Here is a 21,391-nt window from a genome sequence, read left to right on the forward strand (position 1 = left end):
AACACCAGGCTCGGCTTGTCGTTCTGACAAGGAAGTCTGGGCACCAGGCCCTTTGATAATCTGATAAAGCCTGTGTTTGGCTCTCTCACACTCTTCCCTGAGTTATCTCTTTACTTCTAGACACACTTTCTTGTCCCTACCTGTCTAGGCTTTTTAAAATCCTGCTGGACCCAAGCCTTTCATATTCCCAAATTGTCCCTTTTCATTCCCAACCTCCCTCTCCACTTTTACATTTCCTTCACTGTCCTGTTCTTTGCTATCTCTTTGCAAAGTGTGCTGACCACTAATTTTTACTATAGTGTAAGAGACTCCTACTCTGTATTACTGTTCATAAAACAAGATTCTAAGAAGAGCAATTTTACAATGGAATTCACTCTCTGGAGAAGTCAGTGTGTTGTTGTTGTACAGTCTCTAAGTTGTGTCCGACTTTGCAACCCCACAGACTGCTGCATGCCAGGCTCCTCTGTCCTTCACTATCTCCCAGAGTTTGCTCAAATCATGCCCATTGAGTTGGTGGTGCTATCTAACTATCTCATCCTCTGCCAGCCCCTTCTCTTTTTGCCTTCTGTCTTTCCCAGCATCAGAGTCTTTTCCAACTAGCCAACTCTTCGCATCATGGCCAAAGTATTGAAGCTTCAGCTTCAGTCCTTCCAATGAATATATAGGCTTGATTTCCTTTAGGATTGACTGGTTTGATATCCTTGTGGTCCAAGAGACTCTCAAGAGTCTTCTCCAGAACCATGATTCAAAAGCATCAGTTCTTTAGTGCTCAGCCTTCTTTATGGTCCAGCTCTCACATCTGTACATGACTACTGGAAAAACCACAGCTTTGACTATACAGAACTTTGTCAGCAAAGTGGTGTCTCTGTTTTTTAACATGCTGTCTAGGTTTGTCATTGGAAAGGAAGCTCTTCTTCCAAGGAACAAGTATCTTTTAACTTCATGGCTGCAATCACTGTCCACAGTGATTTTTGGAGCCCAAGAAGGTAGATCTGTCACTGCTTCCAACTTTTCTCCCTTCTATTTGCCATGAAGTCATGTAACCGGATACCATGATCTTAGTTTTTTGAATGTTGAGTTTCAAGCCAGCTTTTTCACACTCTTCTTTCACTCTCATCAAGAGGCTGTTTAGTTTCTGTTCACTTTCTGCCATCAGAGTGGTATCATCTACATATCTGAGGTTGTTGCTATTTCTTCCCGCAATCTTGATTCCAGTTTGTACTTTATCCAGCCCAACATTTCACATGATGTACTCTGCATAGAAATTAAATAAGCAAGGTGACAATATATAGCCTTGTCATACTCCTTTCCAAAATTTGAACCGGTCATGCCTGAGTTCAGGGACGGCGACTGAGAGGAGCTACCCCACGTCCAAGGAGCGGCGGCTGTGCGGGAGCAGGAGGGCCAAGAGGAGCTACACCACGTATAAGGTTGGGAGCGGGGGCCGTGAGGAGATACCCTTCGTCCAAGGTAAAGAGCAGTGGCTGCGCTTTGCTGGAGCAGCCGTGAAGAGATACCCCACGTCCAAGGTAAGAGAAACCCAAGTAAGACGGTAGGGGTTGCGAGAGGGCATCTGAGGGCAGACACACTAAAACCATAATCACAGAAAACTAGCCAATCTGATCACAGGACCACAGCCTTGTGTAACTCAGTGAAACTAAGCCATGCCGAGTGGGGCCACCCAAGACAGATGGGTCATGGTGGAGAGGTCTGACAGAATGTGGTTCACTGGAGAAGGGAATGGCACACCACTTCAGTATTCTTGCTTTGAGAACCCCATGAACAGTATGAAAAGGCAAAATGATAGGATACTGAAAGAGGAACTCCCCAGGTCGGTAGGTGCCCAATATGCTACTGGAGACCAGTGGAGAAATAACTCCAGAAAGAATGAAGGGTTGGACCCAAAGCAAAAACAATACCCAGTTGTGGATGTGATTGGTGATAGAAGCAAGATTCGATGCTGTAAAGAGCAATATTGCATGGGAACCTGGAATGTTAGGTCCATGAATCCAGGCAAATTGAAAGTGGTCAAACAGGAGATGGCAAGAGTGAACGTTGACATTCTAGGATCAGCGAAATAAAATGGACTGGAATGGGTGAATTTATGATGACCATTATATCTACTACTGTGGGCAGGAATCCCTTAGAAGAAATGGAGTAGTCATCATGGTCAACAAAAGAGTCTGAAATGCAGTACTTGGATGCAATCTCAAAAACGATAGAATGATTTTCAAGGCAAACCATTCAATATCACAGTAATCCAAGCCTATGCCCCAACCAGTAACACTGAAGAAGCTGAAGTTGAACAGTTCTATGAAGACCTACAAGACCTTTTAGAACTAACACCCAAAAAAGATGTCCTTTTCATTATAAGGGACTGGAATGCAAAAGTAAGAAGTCAAGAAACACCTGGAGTAATAGGCAAATGTGGCCTTGGAGTACGGAATGAAGCAGGGCAAAGGCTAATAGAGTTTTGCCAAGAGAACGCACTGGTCATCGCAAACACCCTCTTCCAACAACACAAGAGAAGACTCTACACATGGATATCACCAGATGGTCAACACTAAAATCAGATTGATTATATTCTTTGCAGCCAAAGATGGAGAAGCTCTATACAGTCAGCAAAAACAAGACCGGGAGATGACTGTGGCTCAGATCATGAACTCCTTATTGCCAAATTCAGACTTAAATTGAAGAAAGTAGGGAAAACCACTAGACCATTCAGGTATGACCTAAATCAAATCCCTTCTGATTATACAGTGGAAATGAGAAATAGATTTAAGGGACCAGATCTGATAGACAGAATGCCTGATGAACTATGGATGGAGGTTTGTGACATTGTACAGGAGACAGGGATCAAGACCATCCCCATGGAAAAGAAATGCAAAAAGCAAAATGGCTGTCTGAGGAGGCCTTACAAATAGCTGTGAAAAGAAGAGAAGCAAAAAGCAAAGGAGAAAAGGAAAGATATTCCCATTTGAATGCAGAATTCCGAAGAATAGCAAGGAGAGATAAGAAAGCCTTCTTCAGCTTTCTCAGATAAATGCAAAGAAATAGAGGAAAACAACAGAATGGGAAAGACTAGAGATCTCTTCAAGAAAATTAGGGATACCAAGGGAACATTTCACGCAAAGATGGGCTCAATAAAGGACAGAAATGGTATGGACCTAACAGAAGCAGAAGATATTAAGAAGAGGTGGCAAGAATACACAGAAAAACTGTACAAAAAAGATCTTCACGACCCAAATAATCACGATGGTGTGATCACTCACCTAGAGCCAGACATCCTGGAATGTGTAGTCAAATGGGCCTTAGAAAGCATCACTACAAACAAAGCTAGTGGAGGTGATGGAATTCCAGTTGAGCTATTTCAAATCCTGAAAGATGATGCTGTGAAAGTGCTGTACTCAATATGCCAGCAAATTTGGAAAACTCAGCAGTGGCCACAGGACTGGAAAAGGTCAGTTTTCATTCCAATCCCAAAGAATGCTCAAACTACCACACAATTGCACTCATCTCACACGCTAGTAAAGTAATGCTCAAAATTCTCCAAGCCAGGCTTCAGCAATATGTGAACCACGAACTTCCAGATGTTCAAGCTGGTTTTAGAAAAGGCAGAGGAACTAGAGATCAAATTGCCAACATCCGCTGGATCATCGAAAAAGCAAGTGAACTTCAGAAAAACATGTTTCTGCTTTATTGACTACGCCAAAGCCTTTGACTGTGGATCACAATAAACTGTGGAAAATTCTGAAAAAGATGGGAATACCAGACCACCCGACCTGCCTCTTGAGATACCTATATGCAGGACAGGAAGCAACAGTTAGAACTGGACATGAAACAACAGACTGATTCCAGATAGGAAAAGGAGTACGTCAAGGCTGTATATTGTCACCCTGCTTATTTAACTTCTATGCAGAGTAGATCATGAGAAACGCTGGGCTGGAGGAAGCACAAGCTGGGATCAAGATTGCCGGGAGAAATAACAACCACCTCAGATATGCAGATGACACCACCCTTATGGCAGAAAGCAAAGAAAAGCTAAAGAGCCTTGTGATGAAAGTGAAAGAGGAGAGTGAAAAAGTTGGCTTAAAGCTCAACATTCAGAAAACTAAGATCATGGCATCTGGTCCCATCACTTCATGGGAAATAGATGGGGAAACAGTGGAAACATTGTCAGACTTTATTTTTTTGGGCTCCAAAATCACTGCAGATGGTGATTGCAGCCATGAAATTAAAAGACACTTACTCCTCGGAAGGAAAGTTATGACCAACCTAGACAGCGTATTAAAAAGCAGAGACATTACTTTGTCCACAAAGATCCGTCTAGTCAAGGCTATGGTTTTTCCAGTAGTCATGTATGGATGTGAGAGTTGGGCTATAAAGAAAGCTGAGCACCAAAGAATCGATGCTTTTGAACTGTAGTGTTGGAGAAGACTCTTGAGAGTCCCTTGGACTGTAAGGAGATCCAACCAGTCCATCCTAAAGGAGATCAGTCCTGGGTGTTCATTGGAAGGACTGATGTTGAAGCTGAAACTCCAGTACTTTGGCCACCTCATGCAGAGTTGACTCATTGGAAAAGTCCCTGATGCTGGGAGGGATTGGGGGCAGGAGGAGAAGGGGATGACAGAGGATGAGATGGCTGGATGGCATCACCGACTCGATGGACATGAGTTTGAGTAAACTCTGGGAGTTGGTGATGGACAGGGAGGCCTGGCGTGCTGCGATTCATGGGGTCGCAAAGAGTCGGATACAACTGAGCGACTGAACTGAACTGAACTGTTATTCCATGTCTGGTCTTAACAGTTGCTTCTTGACCTACATACAGGTTTCTCAGGAGACAGGTAAGGTAGTCTGGTACTTCCATATCTTTAAGAATTTCCTATAGTTTGTTGTGATCCATACAGTCAAAGGCTTTAGCATAGTCAGTGAAGCAGAAGTCAGTGTAGAAGACCCAAAACCTAATTCTAGAAGAACTGGATTCAAGTCTTGTGTTTGCCTTTAAATTATTGGCTCACCATGAGCAAGTCATGCCCTCCCGGAGCCTGTTTCCTCACTTGTCATAACAGGACCTCGAAACTGTCTTTTTAAAAATCAGGTCACAGGATATTTTCCCTCTCCATTGTCTTGTTTCATTTTCACACTAATCCTGTGGTTATTCCCCCTCCATTATATCGTTTGATTGTCACACTAATCCTATCTGGGCAGGAAGCCCTATTTTCTGATTTGCCTTTCAAAGTTCAGTTCAGATAAGCCCATCCCCAGAAAACCCTTCTCCCCAACCCCACCCCCAGGCTAATCATTCCATGGAGATGGGAGCGGGGGGCTGGGCAGCCTCTGAGTCTGGCATCGGTCCCTGTGGCTCCACTCAATCCCCTACTTGCACCAAGGGCAGTGATCCCTCATTGTCCCTTTGGTTCCTTAGGGCTTTGCACATGGTCTCTAGTGGCTGCTCTAGAAAATTGAATGACACCAAGTCAGCAGTCACGGGGAGACTGAAACTGAGCAGGGCCCTGTGGGGATCCCAGACGTGGGCGTCTTTCTTTCCCCCATATCTTGTGGGCAAGACTCCAGCCTCCATGACCTTCCCTGCGTTCCAAAGGGTGGCTTCCAACAGCTGCTAATCAAGGGTGCGGCAGCCAAGAAAACACCTGTTGTCGTTGTTCAGTTGTGCCTGACTCTTTGGGACCCCATGGACTGCAGCACACCAGGCTTCTCTGTCCATCACCAACTCCCGGATATTACTCAAACTCATGTCCATCGTGTCAGTGATGCCGTCCAACCATATATTTGATCTCAAGATGGTGGAGTAGAAGGACGTGCGCTCATCTTCTCCTGGGAGAACTCCAAAATTAGAACTCACTGCTGAACAACCATGGACAGGAGAATGTTGGATCCTACCAAAAAAAGATACCCCAAGTCCAGGGGCAAAGGAGAAGCCCCAGCAAGATGATAGGAGGAGCAAAATCACATTTAGAATCAAACCCGATACCTGCCAGAGATGCTCAAAGGGCTCAGACAAAACCTTGTGCACACAAGGACCCAGAGACCCCACAGAGACTGAGCCAGAACTGTGTTGAGTGTCTCCTGAGGAGGTACAGGTCAGCAGTGGCAGGGGTTCTGGGTTCAGGAGACCTGGTCACACAGCCTGTGGCATAAGCCCTCTTGGAGGAGGTCACCATTAACCTCACCATAGAGCTGCTGAGCAGATGACCCACAAACTGCAGAACAATTATACCACAGAAATTCTCGCACTGTGAAGAAAGTCCTAGGACTTACAAGCGATTTCCCAACCTGGGGATCTGGCAAAGGGACTGAGAACCCCCAGGGAATTTGACTTTGGAGGCCAGTGGGATTTGATTACAGAACTTACACAAGACTGGGGAAACAGACTCTGGAGGGCACAAACAAAACCTTGTGTGCACCAGAACCCAGGAGAAAGGAGCAATGACCCCACAAGAGACTGACGCAGATGTGCCTGTGAGTGTCCAGGAGTCTCTGGCGGAGGCATGGGTTGGCGGTGGCCTGCTGCAGAGTCGGGGGCACTGAGAGTGACAATGTGTGCATGGGACCTTTTGAAGAAGGTCACCTTTATCTTCTCCTTCTACCTTCAGTCGTTCCCAGCATTAGGGTCTTTTCCACGAGTTGACTCTTCACGTCAGGTGCTCAAAATATTGGAGCTTCAGCTTCAGCATCAGTCCTTCCAATGAATATTCAGGGTTGATTTCCTTTAGGATTGACTGGTTTGATCTCCTTGCAGCCCAAGGGACTTTCAAAGAGTCTTCTGTAGCACCACAATTGGAAAGTGTCAATTCTTCAGTGATCAAGCCTTCTTTATGGTCCAACTCTCACATCTGTACATTACTACTAACCACCTGAGGCAAGATTAAAGGGACCAGAGAAACTCATCAAGATTAGGAGACTGGACTGCCTGAGATTAAGGACTGCAAACCCTGCTTAATCTTGTCAGAGAACTCACGTTTGACTCACTGTTATAAAAGTGAAAATGTTAGTCGTTCAGTCGTGTCTAACTCTTTGGGACCCCATGGACTGTAGCCCACCAAGCCCCTCTGTCCATGGAATTCTGCAGGCAAGAATACTGGAGTGGGTAGCCATTCCCATCTCTAGGAGATCTTCCCAACCCTGGGATCAAACCCAGGTTTCCTGCATTGCTAGTGGGTTCTTTACCATCTGAGCCACCAGGGAAGCCCATTCTTATAAAAACCCTCATCAGATCCTTTGGGGTCGAGACACAGTTTTCTGAGGCAGAAGCTTGGTGTGTGTCCCTTCACCTGGCAAAACAATAAAGCTATCCTTTTCTACTTCACCCAAAACTCTGCCTCCAGGATTTGATTTGGCACCAGTGTACAGAGAGGCCAAGCTTCTGGTAACAAGAATGCCCTCTGAATTCTGTCTTCCACAATATTCATTAACAACTACCGCCTCCCTCTTCCATGACCCTCTCTAGAAACTCAGTAGGTGGGCGGTGGGCAGGCTCTAATGACAGTACCAGGCAGGAAAGATCTAAAGGCAGAGCCCTGGACCCCTTCTATAGAGCCTGTCATCCTCAGGGCACCAGTCCTACAAACACAGATGGTTCAAACACCAAAGAATTTTGAAATTCCCTGCACTGCCCTGGGCCAAATATCACCTTACAAGTATCAAGATGATATTGCAAATATCATCTTACAAGTGCCTGACCCAGGGCTGGTACTTCACTGATCTCAGAGGCCTGTTCCTGCTTCCACCTTCTTAGCTGGTGGAGGTGGGCAAAGGGGACAGTGCAAATTTGTTTCCAGTTTACACAGTATACACCTCTCTGATGGCAAGGTAGAGGGCCACCCCGCTGCCCCCACCTACTTCCCCTGCACCTGCAGCCACTTTGTAATTTATCCAAATTACAGAGTCATTTATTTCCTTCTCTCAGGGTTCTGGGTGCCCTTCTCCTAGGGAGGAGTTTGAGAGGTTTGCAAGGGTGCTGCAGAAGCTGGGTCACTGGCAGAGAGCTGATAAAAAGCAAGAATTTGAGGCTTCCCTGGTGGTTCAGTGGTAAAGAATCTGCCTGCCAATGCAGGACACAAGGGTTCGATCCCTGATCGGGGAAGATCCCAAATGCTGTGTAACAACTAAAGAAAAGAGATAAGTCGATCAGTCGTGTCCAACTCTTTGCAACCCCTTGGACTATACAGTCCATGGAACTCTCCAGGCCAGAATACTGGAGTGAGTAGCCTTTCCTTTCTCCAGGGGATCTTCCCCACCCAGGGATTAAACCCTGGTCTCCTGCATTGCAGGCAGATTCTTCACCAGCTGAGCCACAAGGGAAGCCCTATACTTGATGCTACTATATGTCATTATATGTCATATATGAAAGTTGTTAAGAGAGTAAATGCTAAGTATAACAACTAAGCCTGTGCACAACTATTGAGCTTGTGCTCTGGAGCCTAGGAGCTGGGATTACTGAGCCCACCTGCCCCAACTACTGAAGCCTGTGCTCCCTAGAGCCTGTGCTTTAAAACAAAAGAAGCCACTGCAAAGAGAAGCCTGAGCACCGCAACCAGAGAAAAACCCTGGCAACAGTGAAGACCCTGCACAATCGAAAATAAATAAATAGAATAAATAAAATTAATTTTTTTTAAAAAGAAAGAGTTTGGAGCGGGGCATTCCCAGCTCAACCACTTACTAGCTAGCTATGCCACCTGGACATGTAACTATGTCTCTTGTAACCTGTGTCCTCATCCTGTGAAGTAGGGGTAATAACATAATAACACTGCTGCCTCACTGAGTTTTTTAAAAAAAAATTATTAATTTATTTGGCCAGGCCGGGTCTTAGTTGTGGCATGTGGGATCTTCGATCTTCATGGCAACACATAGGATCTAGTTCCCTGACCAGGGATCAAACCCAGGCCCCCTGCACTGGGAGTGTGGAGTCTTAGCCACTGGACCACCAGGGAAGTCCCCTCACTGAATTTTAATTGTTAAGAGACTTAGGTGAGGAAATACATGTTACAGGATGGGCAGAGTAAATTAGACTAGTAATTTTTTTTCTTCTTCCAGTTTTATTGGGAATTTCTTCCTGGTATAATCGACATACACAAGAACATCATTTAAGTTTAAGGCGTACTTATCACAGTGTTTAATGAACATCCATCTCATACAGATACAAGATTAAAGAAATAGAAAACAATTCTTTATTCCCATGAAAACTCTTAGGATTTTCTCTCTTAACAACTTTCATACATAACATATAGTAGCATCAATTATAGGGCTTCCCTAGTGGATCAGATGGTAAAGAATCTGTCTGCAACTTAGGAGACCCAGGTTTGATCCCTGGGTCGGAAAGATCCCCTGGAGATGGGAATAGCTACCCTCTCCAGTATTCTTGCCTGGAGAATTCCATGCAAAGATAGAGAAGCCTAGTGGGCTACAATCCATGGGGTTGCAAAGAGCTGGACATGACCGAGCGACTAACTACTCCTACTCCTACTAGCGTTAAATATATTCATCATGTTGTACAATACGTACATGTACTCATTTATCTTATAACTGGAAGCCTGTAAATTTTTACTGCCCTCAGCCAGCTTCTCCTCCCTTCATTGGATCTTGTTTTCTGTGAGGTTTTTTTTGGCTGCGCCAGGAGGCTTGCAGGATCTCAGTTCTCAAACCCATGCCCCCTGCAGTGAAAGCATGGAGTCATGACCTCTGGACCGCCAGGGAATTCGCTCTATGAGCTTACTTTGAAATATATTTAACCTACATCACTCTGTTAACTCCTGTTACAGCAGGAATTAACACAGTGATTCGATACTAGAATGGCAACTTTTATGATCATCTCCACTGTTGCCTTTCGGGTTCAGGAGGAAAAACTGGGCAGGGGTCCTTCAGAGCAGCCTACACCAGGACCCCCAGCCTACAGTGAGTCCAAAGGCTGCCTTGGCAGGTGAGGAGCACCCAGGCAGCCCTGCCCTTGCTGCCGGCTGGGGCTGGAATGTCCTGGGTACTTGCATAAAATTTGGAATGGGGACCAAGTGGCTTGGTGTGTACAAAGTAAATCATTCTCTGGGCCTCAGAAACTGAGGTTCAGAAACTCGGTCAAGCTTTCTAGGTGATGAAATGTACCAACCGTGGGTGGAGCCTGTCAGCCACTTCCATGGATACATCGCCCTACCCACTGGAGTGAGAATGGAACAGTGTGTCTTCTCTGGGTGTCAGCCTGGCCCAGAGCCCCGGGACCAGGGACAAGGCTGGAAAGTCAGGCAGAGAGAGACAGGGATCCTCTCTCAGGGAGAGAGACAGTGGATGCTGGTGCAGGGCCCTTCCCTTTGCAGGACCTCAGTTTCAGGAAATTTCCAGGGTCCCATCAGCTCAGGGAGATGTTTCCCTCCTCCCTTCCCAAGGAAAGACAGGGGGCTGGGCACGCCCTGAACTCTTACTCTGCCATGAAAACAGTCTGAGTTCTAATTTCTTTCATTCATTTTCATTTGTTCATGGTTTCCTAAGGACTGAGTCCATCCTGCTGCAGTTAAAACACCTATTCTCAAGGCTTGAGGATCTAAGATAAGAAGAAAAGGGGTACGTCCCTGGCAGTCCAGTGGTTAAGACTTCATCTTCCAATGCAACGTGTGCAGGATCAATCCCTGGTCAGAGAGGTAAGATCCCACATGCCTCGTGGCCAAAAAATCAAAATGTAAAGCAGAAGGGATATTGTAACAGATTCAATAAAGACTTCAAAAATGGTCTCCAGCAAAAGAAAAAAAAAAGTTAAAAGAAAAAGAGAAAGAAAAGACACAAACTCCCACCTACCCTATATCAGCCAGGTGACAGACAGCAAGGGTAACCAGACAAAGCGTGTTGTTGGGGGTCTGAGAGCCCAGGAGGGGCTGAAGAAGAGCAGGATGTGGCACCCCGAGGGGAAGGGGTGAGTATTTCAGCTGAGGGGACTTGATGTGTGTCTGAAAAGGCAGAAGTCAGAAGCCCTGGGCAGCAAGTGACCCCTTCCCCTAGAGCCCCTAGACTTCCCCTGCTTGTGTCTTTGGCCTGCCCTGACCCGGGGATCAGCCCTGCTGTGAGGGCTCCCCGGGGGCGGGCCGTCCTCCTCTCCGCCCCCCAGTTGGCCCTGTTGGCAGATTCAGGGTCTGCTGGCGACCAGCTGAGAGCAGGCCGGGCATGGAGGAGGCGGGAGCTGCAGGAGTTGCCTCTCTCATCACTCTCCCTTTCGGGTTTCATTCCGGGTTCACTTAGCAGTGATTTTCCTACCGCTGAGTCACCCCGGGAAGAGCAATAAACAAGGGTGATTAACGTGTTGTAGTTTCTGGGATTTCTCAATTCTGTTTACAAGAATTCCAAGGCATGCCACAGGCATACCTGTGGTGAGGTGGGCAAGGGCCTCCAAGGGGCCTAAGGAGATACCCCTCTTGGACTGGGGGTCTCCGAGGGCACAGTCAGGGTCTCCCTGTCAGACCCTGGCTTCCTGGAGACAAGGTTCTATCTCCCCTCAGACTGGGGCTCCCTGAGGGCGAGGCTGTGTCTCCCCTCAGACTGGGGCTCCCTGAGGCAGGCCTGTGTCTCCCCTCAGACTGGGGCTCCCTGAGGCGGGGCTGTGTCTCCCCTCAGACTGGGGCTCCCTGAGGGCGAGGCTGTGTCTCCCCTCAGACTAGGGCTCCCTGAGGGCAGGCCTGTGTCTCCCCTCAGACTGGGGCTCCCTGAGGCGGGGCTGTGTCTCCCCTCAGACTGGGGCTCCCTGAGGCAGGCCTGTGTCTCCCTCAGACTAGGGCTCCCTGAGGCAGGCCTGTGTCTCCCCTCAGACTGGGGCTCCCTGAGGGCAGGCCTGTGTCTCCCCTCAGACTGGGGCTCCCTGAGGGCAGGGATGTGTGTCCCCTCAGACTGGGGCTCCCTGAGGCCATATCTCCCTCTTCTATCAGGGTCTTCCTGAGAGGAGCGTCCAGCTCTCATTTTCTGTACCGATCCCCCGTAGCCACAGGTCACTGGGTACCCGCTCAGAGGTATAGTTGGACCCACTGTTGGGAACAGACTAGGTCCTCTCCCGGGCTTCCTCTCACATCAGAGGAAGATGGCCAGACATGAAGTCTCTCATCTCTCTCCTGTGTTCCTTCCTCCTCTCTCCTTTCCCCTCTCCCACTCAGACCACAACATTTCCACCCCTACGCTGCCCTTTGGCCCCCTGTTCCATTCGAGAGCCACTCTGCTGTTCATTGACCAGAGAGCAAAGGTGGCAGAATGGGGCACCGCAGTGAAACCAGAGTCCAGGCTGACGAGGTGAGGTCTGGGTGTCTCCCTCTCAGCCCTCCTGCTGACGGCTGAGTGAAGGCGCTCTGGGCGCCTCTGGCTCCATCCTCAGTAGGAGCCTTGGGTAAGAGAGAACTGGCTGGTGCTACATCCATAGTGACCATGTTGGTCACCAGCTGGCCCGGGGAGGCAAATGTCAGCCAGCATTTCCACCATCCCTGTGTCGGCCCTGGCAATGGCTCACCCAGGTGACCCCTGCTACTGGTGGCAGAGCCTGTCTTCAGGGTCGTGGGTGTTAGACAACGTTGATCCTTCTCAAACTTTTCTGCCAAAATGACACCCAAAAGGGCCAGATCTCCTCCCCTGCCCCAGGGCTTTGGCTCAAAATAGCCCCCTCAATGCCCTGGTAGGATCTTAAGTCTTCTATCTAAAACCCACACATAAATGTTACATTCTATGCCATCACAGCTGTCTTTAATACAAAACATCCATTACCTTCCTCTTGTTCTTTGAAGTCAAATGGATGTTGCAGGAAGCTGGGGGCACATTTATCCTTTGACTTTGCAGCACTGGGCCCCTTGGGGACAGTGGTGGGAGCCCAGAGCAAGTGGCACAGGGGCCCAGGCAGCCTCAGACTTAGTCCCAGGGCAGACTCACCACCCAGCCTCAGCTGTGCAAGAAGCTGCTCCGTCCTTCCTGCCCTCCACTACCCAGGTGTTACAGTTGGAGGTCAGGGGTCTCTCAGCCCCCGAAGGGTGCAGGCAGGGTGGGTGAAGGGTCAGGGAGCTGCTCCCCTGGATGCAGGGCACTGCGGTTCTTCCTCCTGGAGAGCTGCTTGGCTCTGCTCCCCGAAGAGACTGAAGAAGGATCACACACTTGGACTAAGGATGTTGATGAATCCATGGATAGTAGGGGTGTCCACCATGTCTGGTCCCAGGAGGCCTTGTCATGCAAGGGATGACACATGGGACATGGCAGCTCCTGGCAGGTGCTGTGGGGGTGCTGCCTGCCAGAACCTGGGCAAACCCCTGGGAGGAGGAGCTATGAGAGCCATGGAACTGCTGCTTCCCGCTCCCCTATGTCCAGGGGGTCTTCCTGACCCAGGGATTGAACCCACGTCTCTTAACACCTCCTGCATTGGCAGGTGGGTTCATTACCATTCATGCCACCTGGGAAGCCCCCCCAGGGCCCATGCTCAACAAAAGAAGCCATGGGACAAGAAGCCTATGCATCACAACTAGAGAGTAACCTCCACTCACCACAACTAGAGAAAGCCCATGCACAGCACTGAAGATCCAGAGAAACAAATATAAACAAATAAAAAAATTTTTTAAGTTCATTTCACTTTTTTGAGATATAATTAACCTACAATACTGGGTAGTAAGTTTGAGGCTTACAGCATAATGACTTACATATATTGTGAAATGATTACAAGATTAGTTAACATCCATCATCTTATATAGCTACTCCCCGCCCCTCCAAAAAAAGAAAAAAAGTGTTTTTCCTTGTGATGAGAAATCTTAGGGTCTACTCATACGACTTAATAACAAAGAGACAAATAACCCAATTGAAAAATTGGCAAAGGGCCCAAATAGACATTTTGCTAGGTAGGCCAACAGGTACATGAAAAGATGGTCAACATTACTTGTCATTAAGTGAAAGTGAAGTCGCTCAGTCATGTTCGATTCTTTGTGACCCCATGGACTGTAGCCTACCAGGCTCCTCCATCCATGGGATTTTCCAGGCAGTAGTACTGGATTCGGTTTCCATTTCCTTCTCCAGGGGATCTTCCCCACCCAGGGATTGAACCCGGGTCTCTTGCATTGTAGACAGACGCTTTACCGTCTGAGCCATCAGGGAAGACCTAATGGCTTGTCAAAACGCAAATGAAAACAACAATGAGATATCACCTCATACCCATCAGGATGACTACTATCTAAACCCCAGGAAACAACAGGGTTGATGAGGATGTGGAGAAATTGAAACCCTTGTGCCCTGTTGGTGGGAATATAAAATGATACAGTCATTGTGAAAAACTGTGATGGTCCCTTTAAAAATTAAAAATAGAATTGCCATGTGATCTAGCAATTCCACTTCTGGATACATACCACAAATAAGTGAAAGCAAGGTCTCAAAGAGATGTTTGTACACCCATGTTCATAACAGCATTATTCACAATAGCTAAAATGTGGAAGGGACCCAAGTGTCCATTGACGGTTGATTGGATAAGCAACATGTAGTAAATACATACCATGGAATGTCTTTCAGCTCGAAGAAGGAAGGAAATTCTGCAATATTGCTACTACATGGATGAAACTTGAGCACATTATGTTAACTGAAATAAGCCAGTCACAAAAAGACAAAAACGGTATAATTTCACTAGAGTAGTCTAATCATGGAGATAGAAAGTAGGAGGGTGGTTTCCAGGGGCTACGGGGGAGGAGAGATAGAGAGTCATTGTTTCATGGCTGTACAGTTTCAGGTTTACAGATGGTCATGGAGTGGCAGACCTGACTCTGGTTAAAGGCTTCAGTCTCCACCGGAACACCCATATTAACCAGACTCTCAAAGGTTTATCAGGTCCCAGTAGGCTAAGTCCTGAGGCTAAAGCATTGCCCGGGAGAGAACTGTAGCCTTTTAGTCCGATCTGCCCATAAATCTCATGGCCACAGGCCACTGCTGTAAACTGGTGCAACACATTCCTCTTCCTGAAAATCTCTAAGAATTTACACAAATTGATCCACCTGCTCCCCTAAACCCAGAACAATGGATGTACAACTGTTCTTCTTTTGAGTAACTGAGTGTTCTCCAGAACTGACCCTTTGTCTCACAGAAAAGGTCAGCTGTCCTGCATTTCAGAAAAGAAGGAAGGAATGAAAGAATAAAAAAAGGAAAAAAATAAAGACAGACAGACCATCCTGCTACACGTGAAAGATGCAGCCAGATGGGCATCCAGGAGAACGTGCAGGGACACAAATACTGAGTCTCTGAGATGGGCAAGTCAGATAAGACTGGACAGTGTAGCTGGTGCTGTGGTCTGAAAAAGTCTGGGTCCCTTCAAGATTTATATTGAAGGGTGGTTGAAATCTTAATCCCCGAGGTGATGGGCTTAGGTGGTGAGGGTTTTGGGAGATGCATAGTCATGAGGGTGGAGCCCATCTGAATGGGATTAGTGCCCTTATCAAGGAGAAAGCTCCCTCTCCCCTTCCACCCTATGAGGACACAGTGAGAAGGTGGCTATATAGGAAACAGGAAGTGGGCACCTGCCAGACACTAACACTTTGATCTCAGACTTCCTAGCCTTCAGAATTGTGAGAAATGAATTTCTGTCATTTATAAAAACAGTCTATGGCTGTTTTTTTTTAATATATAGCTGCCAGAGACACCTGGACTTAATAACATGGACATCTGTCCTCACAGAGAGGCACTCTGGAGTCTGATTCTTCACTGGAGTTGGGGGAAGGATGTGGCCAAGTGAGGAAGCTCAGTCAGGGTGTGTCTCTGGAGGCACTGTGGGGTGGTGTGAACACCAGGGTTTTGAAGTCAGGCTGAAGGCTGGTTTGAACCCTGGCCTCAGCAGTACCACCTCACAAAATGAATGAATACATCAACACACAGTAAGCAGTGAGGAAGCTGTAGTTTCATTTCTTTCCCCATTTTCTTTTCTAAAAATATTTATTTAGGCTGAGTCAGGTCTTAGTTGTGGCACGCAAGATCTTCATTGCATCATGTGGGATCTTTCTCTTCCTTGTGTGGGCTCTCTAGCTGCAGCCTGTGGGCTTAGTTGCCCTGCAGCGTATGGGATCTTAGTTCTTTGATCAGGGATTGAACCTGTGTTCCCTGCATTGCAAGGCAGACTCTTAACCCCTGGACCACCAGGAAAGTCCCTCTCCATTTTCTGCTAAGAGTGACCATGCAGTTCATGGTCTCTGAAGTTGGTTATTGTTTCTGAAATGAAATGCCTGGCTCCGTGTGTGTCTCTTCTTCTTCTAGCAGGTTAGTACAGAAATGTTCTCATGGAGAACATGAGAGAGAGAGAACAAGTCAATTCATAAGCACTTTTGAGCCTTAGTTGGTGGAAAATTCTGAAGGAGATGGGAATACCAGACCACCTGACCTGCCTCTTGAGATACCTATATGCAGGACAGGAAGCAACAGTTAGAACTGGACATAGAACAACAGACTGATTCCAGGTAGGAAAAGGAGTACGTCAAGGCTACATATTGTCACCCTGCTTATTTAACTTATATGCAGAGTACATCATGAGAAATGCTGGGCTGGAGGAAGCACAAGCTGGAATCAAGATTGCCAGGAGAAATATCAATAACCTCAGATATGCAGATGACACCACCCTTATGGCAGAAAGTGAAGAAGAGCTAAAGAGCCTTGTGATGAAAGTGAAAGAGGAGAGTGAAAAAGTTGGCTTAAAGCTCAACATTCAGAAAACTAAGATCATGGCATCTGGTCCCATCACTTCATGGGAAATAGATGGGGAAACAGTGGAAACATTGTCAGACTTTATTTTTTTGGGCTCCAAAATCACTGCAGATGGTGATTGCAGCCATGCAATTAAAAGACGCTTACTCCTCAGAAGGAAAGTTGTGACCAACCTAGACAGCGTATTAAAAAGCAGAGACATTGCTTTGTCCACAAAGATCCATCTAGTCAAGGCTATGGTTTTTCCAGTAGTCATGTATGGATGTGAGAGATGGACTGTGAAGAAAGCTAAGCTCCAAAGAATTGATGCTTTTGAACTGTGGTGTTGTAGAAGACTCTTGAGAGTCCCTTGGACTGTAAGGAGATCCAACCAGTCCATCCTAAAGGAGATCAGTCCTGGGTATTCATTGGAAGGACTGATGTTGAAGCTGAAACTCCACTAATTTGGCCACCTGATGCGAAGAGCTGACTCATTTGAAAAGACCCTGATGCTGGGAAAGATTGAGGGCAGGAGGAGAAGGGACGACAGAGGATGAGATGGTTGGATGGTATCATCGACTCAATGGACATGGGTTTGGATAGACTCCGGCAGTTGGCGATGGACAGGGAGGCCTGGCGTGCTGTAGTTCATGGGGTTGCAAAAGAGTCGGACACGACTGAGGGACTGAACTGAACTGAACTGACATCTTATTCACTAACATTCCACTGGCCAAAGAAAGTCTCATGACCAAACTTACTGTATAATCATGAGAATTATGGACAAAGGAATGCAGAAGGCGGCAAAGAAGAAAAAGAGTTGATTTGGGGTCTTAGGAATGTGGGAGGCACTGATTCAAATAGCAACTAAAATGTGCTCCAAGGGGAATAGACATGGCAGGGGTTTTTAAAGGTCATGCACAAAGGCATTCCAGAGAAGTTATATACGTTATCTTTGCAGAACTATTGGTTGGTGCCTACAGGCATTCAGTCACTTGTGGGTAGCAGATTCATTGCTGAACTGCGTTCTCTAGGAAGTAGAGAAGACAAGTTTCAGGTGGTCTCAGGATCACCTGGGTTGCATTCAGCAGTGAATGGGTGTAAGTTCTACTTTCTTAATGGTGCCCTGGTTTCATTTTAGACCTTGTAAGGGAATTTTCTGGTAGTCCAGGGTTAGGACTCCGGGCTTTCATTGCCAAGGCTGTGGGTTCAGTCCCTGGTTGGGCAACTAAAATCCACCAAAAGGAAAAGAAAAAGAAAAAAACAAAGCCTGTGACATAAGTAACTCCATTATGTTGTTCATGGTCCATAGAAGTCACTGTGAAGTCACATGACAGGGAGGGAATGAAGAGTTTGGAGTATTTTCTAGGCTGTACAGCAAGCAACACAGGGCCAGGGGTACACGGCTAAGAGCTCTGTAAAACATGAGAACTTCTCAGGAGTTCCCCCATCCCTCTCATTTCACCAAACATGTGATGACTGATAGCTGGGGGAGTCTGGGCTGGGGGTTTCCCAGGTGGCCCAATGGTAAAGAACCCACCTGCCAATGCAGGAGATCCAGGAGGCACAGCTTTGCTCCTTGGGTCTGGCAGATCCCCTGGAGGGGAAAATGGCCACCCACTCCAGTAATTTTGCCTGGAGAATTCCATGAACTGAGGAGCCTGGCAGGCTACAATCCATTGGGTCACAAAAAGTCAGACATGACAGAGCAACTGAGCGTGGCCCATGGCAAGAGCTAGGGAGAGAATTCAGTTAGCCAGGAAGAATACTATCAGTTAAGAGTAGGTTTAGCTCACCAGTGACAGAAATCCCAAGTAACAGTGTGCTAAATGAGGTAGATACTTCTCTCTCATGTAAAATAATGTAGCGGGAAGCAGATCAAGGCTGGTATGGCAGCACCTCAATTGATAGGAACACATGACCTTGTGAAATGAAATATCTCCTACCATGTCAATAAACAAGAAATGTCACAGCCATCAGCTATTTCTGGCCTCCAAATGTGAATGAGGGCTCCCAAAAAATGGAACAGAATGCCTGCAGTCCAGCAAGAAGCAGCCATCTGCCACATGAACCACTCCTTAAGGTGAACAAGTAAACAAGATCTGGCCCCAGAGAGTCGAGGTGCATATGAAATTAATGAATTCAGTGAGCCCGAAGACTTGCATCTTCCCATACGTAGAATGCTAAATTCCTTAACTTGGTATCTGATTTCTCGTACCTCACAAAAATCTTTGGTGTTCAGACTGCCTGCTCCCTTTGTTGCAAACTTATATATCGTCTGACCCCGCCTCTCCTGCCTCCTTGAAGCAGTTTTCTCAGAGCTACTGAGAAGCTGGCCTCTGGGCTCGGGGTCTTAAACATTCCCACTAAATAAAATAACTCTTTTATTAAAATAAAAAATAAAATATTTTTATTTTAAAATAAAATACAAATTTAAAACAAAATAAAATAAAATATTTTCAGGTTGTGACTGTATTTTTTAGTCAACACCTTCCTACATAGTGGATTTCCTACCTTTACACAGCTTTTACCTCACACACAGTCCAAGAGGGCTGCTGGAAGTGCTACCTTCCAAAACAGAAAGAAGGAAGGCTGAAAAAGGGAATACTACCTTTTTTCAAGGACAGTTGTACACACAACTTCTGACTCTATCCTGTTGCAAACATAGTAGCCTTTCTCCCCTCCTTACATAGTAGTAGCATTTTTGATGGATCCTTTAGCTGCTTCCCTGAAGACAACATTTCCCAGGCTCCCATGCAGGTAGGTGTGGTCATGTGACTAACTTCTGACCAATAGACTGTGCGTAGAAATGATACACCCACCAGTTGTCACCTTAAAGGGAAGAAGTTTGATCTCCCTTTCCCTTTTCTCCCCTTCCCACTGACTGGGATGTGGATGTGATGGCAGGAGCCATCCTATATGATGAGATGAAGGTCTTCTATTGAGAACGATAGAATAATAAGACAGAAGGACCATAGACCACCTCTCTCTTCAGTTGCTAAGTCGTGTCCAACTCTTGCGACCCCATGGACTGTTCCCTGCCAGGCTTCTCTGTCCATGGGATTCTCCAGGCAAGAATACTGGAGTGGGTTGCCATTTCCTTCTCCAGGGGCTAGCAGTATAGTTAATTCTTAATCTCTAGCCCATAGACCATCTACCTTGTATTTATATGAGAAATAAATACTTTTCTCCATTATTTAGGTCACTACTATTTTGTGTCTCTTGTTTCAGTAGTAAACCAATATCCCTTTAATGCACAGTCCATTGGACACACTTATCACAAAGCCACTCTGTTTCAAGGGAGCCTGGAAAATGTGGTTTTTATTCTGGGCAGCCTTATGCTTAGTTAATGACTGGAGGTGCATCCCTGAGGAAGAGAAGATCCTGGAGGCAACTCACCCATCCCACCCACTGGAGGAATAATAATAGTCTACACACAGTCTACCTAGTGGGGCCAGATGCTGGTGGCTTTACTTCCATGTCCTTATGGAACCTCACAGTCATCCTGAGAATAGGCATTAGAGTCCCAGTTTTAGAAGTGGGAAGACTGCAGCCCAAGAAGTTGTAACCTGGCCAAGGTCACACAGCCCCTAGGAGTGGAACTAGGATTCAGACAGATGTCTGTCTAGACTCAAGCTCCTAAACCTATGCTTGGTTCTTAAAGTGGTGCTTCCTGGACCAGCAGCCTCAGCCTAAGAACTTATTGGAAAAGCAAACTTGTCCTAGAAGTTCTAGAACAAGCAGACTCATCCTAGAAGTCACATACTCAAGAGGTGGGTCCAGCAACCTGTGTCTGAACTAGCCTTCTTGGCAATAAGGATGTAAACTCAATGCTGAGAGTCTTCCAAGTGGTTTCTGATTGCTCCAAGGCAAACCTGAAAATGGTGTGCAGGGGTCCTCACCTCCTCCCTCCCCAGACAAACCCAACCACGAAGAGAGATTTAATCCTGACCAGATCCAGGCTTCAGTTCAAATACAGCCCCGGAACTAGAATTTGACTTAATTGGTGCAGGCAGAGTCAACTTGGGGTAGGGAGATGGCTATGTCTTCTCCTCAGGAGACTCATAAAAGGGATGGTGGAGAGGGATGTAGCTGTGGCTCGGCTCCTGGATGTCGTCTTGGGGTAAAGAGGGGAAGTTTACACCATCTTGGGGTCAAGTCTTTAGGTATCTGATGTCTTCTGTATGAGATCGCGTGTGTCCTCTCTGTCTCTCTGTCTGTCTGTCTGTCCCTCTCTCAAAGTCCCAGGGCACTACTGTCCAAAGTACAATTGGTTTTCAGCAGGAAGGAGGGGGATGGGAGTCTATGGCGAAAGCTTCAAGGACTTTGGTCATTTCTAGTTCCCTCCAGGGCAGAAGGTGATGATGACGGTGTTTTTATGACTATCACATCTGTAGCATTTACTCTGAGCCAGGCCACCTTCTAATCTCTTCATGTGGATGAACTCATTTAATCCTCACAGTCCCGTGAGAGAGGTGCTATTACTCACCCTGTGTTAGATGGAGAAAGGAAAGCACAGGGACGTTAAGCATGTTGCCCGCTGTCTCACAGCCAGTAAGCAGTGAAGCTGACCTCTGTACACAGATGACGTGGCTGCTATGTCCATGCTCAAAGCTGCTGAGCTATTCAGCCTCCAAATAATAGTAAAGACATTTAAGGAGTCTTTTTCTTTTCATGGTCCAGGCACTGTTGTAAGTGCTTTATGTATTTTTAAAAAGTGAAATGTTCTTACCAT

Source organism: Cervus canadensis, chromosome 28, assembly GCF_019320065.1.
Source record: "Cervus canadensis isolate Bull #8, Minnesota chromosome 28, ASM1932006v1, whole genome shotgun sequence".
NCBI classification, from domain to species: Eukaryota; Metazoa; Chordata; class Mammalia; order Artiodactyla; family Cervidae; genus Cervus; species Cervus canadensis.